Source organism: Psammomys obesus, unplaced genomic scaffold (genome assembly GCF_907164565.1).
Source record: "Psammomys obesus unplaced genomic scaffold, mPsaObe1.curated_primary_1811, whole genome shotgun sequence".
NCBI lineage: Eukaryota > Metazoa > Chordata > Mammalia > Rodentia > Muridae > Psammomys > Psammomys obesus.
Genome location: NW_026596162.1, coordinates 2,563,098 through 2,567,057, shown reverse-complemented (window position 1 = coordinate 2,567,057; position 3,960 = coordinate 2,563,098). Strand labels below are relative to the sequence as shown.

The window sequence follows — 3,960 nt, the reverse complement described above, 5'->3', positions numbered from 1 at the left end:
TAAGGTCAACAGTCAATAAATGGGACCTCATGAAACTAAAAGGCTACTGTAAAGCAAAGGGCACTGTCATCAGAATAAAAAGACTGTCTACAGACTGGGAAAGGATCTTCACCAACCCTGTATCTGACAGAGGGCTAATATCCAGAATAGCTAAGTTCAAAAACTCAAGTGACAACATGTGCTGGAGAAGATGTGGAGAAAGGGGAACCCTCCTCCGCTGCTGGTGGAAATGTAAACTTGTACAACCACTTTGGAAATCAATCTGGCACTTTCTCAGACAATTAGGAATAGTGCTACCTCAAAATCCAGCTATATCACTCCTAGGCATATATTCAAAAGATGCTCAAGTATACAACAAGGACATTTGATCAACCATGTTTGTAGCAGCTGTATTTGTAATAGCCAGAAGCTGGAAACAATCCAGGTATCCCTCAACTGAGGAATGGATACAGAAATTGTGGTACTTTTACACCGTGGAATACTACTCAGCAATTAAAAACAAGGAAATCATGGAATTTGCAGGCGAATGGTGGGATCTAGAAAAGATCATCCTGAGTGAGGTATCCCAGAAGCAGAAAGACACACATGGTATATACTCACTTGTAAGTGGATATTAGGCATATAATGTAGGATAATCATACTAAAATCAGTATGCCCAAAGAAGCTAAGTAAGAAGGAGGACCCTGCTAAGATCCTCAATCTTCATTCAGAAAGGCAAACGGGATAGACTTGGAAGATAGAGAAAACAAGGAACAGGTCAGGAACCTACCACAGAGGGCCTCTGAAAGCCTCTACCCAGCAGGGTATTAAAGCAGATGCTGAGATTCATAGCCAAACTTTGGGCAGAGAGTAGGGAATCTTATGAAAGAAGGGGGAGATAGAAAGACCTGGAGGGGACAGGAGCTCTACAAGGAGAGCAACAGAACCAAAAAATCTGGGCCCAGGGGTCTTTTCTGAGACTGATACTCCAACCAAGGACCATTCATGGAGATAACCTAGAACCCTTGTACAGATGTAGCCCATGGCGGCTCAGTATCCAAGTGGTTTTCCTACTGAGGGGAACAGTGACTGTTTTTGACATGAACTCAGCAGGTGGCTCTTCAATCATCTCCCCTTGAGGAAAGGGCAGCCTTACCAGGCCACAGAGGAAGACAGTGCAGACAGTCCTAATGAGACCTGATAGGCTAGGGTCAGATGGAAGGGGAGGAGATCTTCCCCTATCAGTAGACTGGGGTTCCCAGGGGAAGAAGAGGGAAGAAGGGTAGGGTTGGCAGGGGACGAAGGAGGGGGCCACAGCTGGGATGCAAAGTGAATAAATAGTAATAAATTAAAAAAATAAGTTGAAAAAAGAATGTGCAAAAACAAACAAACAAACAAACAAGAACGACTTAGACCATGTTCTTGGGAGAAAAATCCAGTGAGATTGATGCAAACATTTAGATTCTGTTTAAATTAAGGTTCCTCCTAGAGTAATCTAAGGAGGAGAATATTTTCCTCGTATGTTTATGAATAAGATTTATGTTATTTTGTGCTTCACCACGACATTGCCAAAGATTTCTGTAGCCATAGAGGTCTGTTCCAAAGAGCACAGTAACATCGCTGGGACATATTAATAGACCTGTGTATCTTCAAAATTCTTCCTAGCTACCAGCCAGCATTCAAGCCACAGGCAGGAGCTCATTCGAGGATTAAGGTCCTCTTAACACCCCTTGCAAAACCAAATACTAATAATTCCATGCCAAAAAGATGAATGACTTGCTAACAGAATAGCTTTTCTTGTCATTCTGGCATGTGAGTGGTTCACATATTTTATGAAGCATTTGTGCTTTGACTTGGTCTGCCCTCAACATCTACCCTACCAGCCAACTGTTGGCACGCATGAAGGGGCAGGTCTGGTCCTTCAGATCCAAAACGACAAGATCTTCATGACACAGGGCAGCAGCAGGTGTTTAAGCTGGTGAGCCCACTGGCTCTCCTGCTCTCACACCCTCAGGGCTGCTCACAGGCAACCCATGCAACCAGGGCCAGCTGTACAGGCAAGGTGCAGGGCCCGTTCTTCTGAGTATTTTCAACTGGTGAGGGACATGGCCAGTTTCCCACTCTAGTGACCTAAGGGCCAGCTGTCTCACCTGCTATAGATGATAAGGAACAAGGGAGGGGAGGAGGGAATCTCTCCCTTATCCACGACACCACCCAGCACACAAGAGGCATGACCATCTCTCCTGCACTCATGCCTCTGGTGCTGGCTCACCCTCACCCCTCATATCCAGGGCCAGCTCTACTGTGCTGCCCAGGTGAGGTATAGGGCCTACTCTTCAGGTGATGCAGTAGATAGGGGCAGGGCCAACTCTCCTGCTCTCATGACCCCAGGGCCAGCTCTCCCAACTGCCATAGGTGGCAAAGGAGTGAGGGTGGAGGAGGGCATCTCCCCTTTGCCCATGCTGACCCATGGCAAACAAGTTGGGAGACCATCTCTCCCACACTCACACCCATGGGGCGGGCTCATCTGTGCCCTGCCATCAGAGTCAGCTCTCCTGAGTGCTGAAGCTGGTTTAGGGATAGTGCCAGTTCTCCTGCTGTCATGACCACATGGCCAGGTCTCCTGCCTGTCATAGCTGGTGAGGAGTGAGGAGAGTATTTCTTCCCTATCCGTGTACACTGCATGGGAGATGAGTGGCAGGGCCAGCTCTCCTGCTCTCATGACCCCAGGGCCAGCTCTCCTATGCTTCTATTCTTGGGACTGGCTCTTCAGCACCTCTTGCAGTGTGTGTGTGTGTGTGTGTGTGTGTGTGTGTGTGGTGTGGTGTGTAGGGGTTGTCTCTCCCATGTACTTCAGATGGCTAGGGATGGGGTCAGCTCTTTTGCTCTTATGCATTCCCGACCAGCTCTCCCATGATGCCCTGGCAAAAAGTGGGGCCAGTTCTGCACAGCAGACAGCAACATGTCCCTGGTTGGCAGCCCAAACTAGGGACTTCCATCTGGGCTTTGGTGGTAACACACCCCTGGTGCTTCAGAGTCATGGACTCAGACATGGTCCCCGGTGGCAGCACGGGCCAGGACCCCATCACAGTTGCATTTGGCATCACTGGCTATTCACATTAGGGTATTCCTCACTATCCTTAAGTCTCCATTTATGCTTCTCTTGCTCATGCATTATGGCACCAGTCTGACCATTTCAGGCATGGTCTGCAACCCCTGCCTTAGGCCTGCATGGTGCCAGACTGGTGGTCCATCTCAGGCTAGCTCCCTGTCCGGTCCCCCTTGTTCCAAACTGGTGGTTGTCTCAGGCTCACTTTTTTTTTTTCAGAGAATGTTAGGCTACTAATCATTCAGATGTTCGTAAGTCAGAACCCTGAGCATAGACATAGCCTCTCTCCTCTCTGCCACCTCCTGACACACGTGTGATACAACAGCCACACCTACAATGCCTCTAGGGGCAGGTGGATGGCCTTTTAAATAAGCTTTGCTTAGTTTAGCTCACTGTCTTTGTTGTGGGTTTGTCTGTGTGTCTCTCTGTATCCCTGTCTCTGTCTCTCTCTCTCTGACAAGGTCTCATGTAGTCCAGACTGGCTTCAAATTTCCTAAGTAGCTGAGGATAACTTTGAACTTCTGAACCCAGTGCTAAGTATGTGTTGTCATGCCCCTGCAGTCTGCGTGGTGCAGGGGATTGAACCTAGGACTTTTTGTATGCTAAACAAACTTTCTGCCAGTTGGGGCCATGTCTTCAGCCTTTTTGGCAGCATTTCCATTTTTTAAAAGGATTGTTCAAAAGGTTGGTATTGGGTGGGGGATGTGTTCCTACAGTCAATCTCAACTGGACCACTGACCCTCTTAGACCCTACTCCCTAGGGCAGAAACAGGATGTTCATAGGTGATAAATTGTGACTGTGCCCAAAGGTCCAGGAGAAGCAGACCATTGAGGCTTAGGAAGAAGTTGGGAGCTGCATTCCAGTGTGGTAG

At 48.0% G+C, this 3,960-nt stretch overlaps 1 non-coding gene across 1 annotated transcript; it reads right to left on the bottom strand.

Annotated features, from left to right (window-relative positions):
• Window positions 1–3,309: 3,309 nt before the first annotated feature.
• On the bottom strand, window positions 3,310–3,441 carry LOC129667593 (small nucleolar RNA SNORA17). The gene has a single exon (XR_008718775.1). It is a non-coding gene; the product is annotated as a small nucleolar RNA SNORA17 (small nucleolar RNA).
• Between the last annotated feature and the right edge of the window lie 519 nt (window positions 3,442–3,960).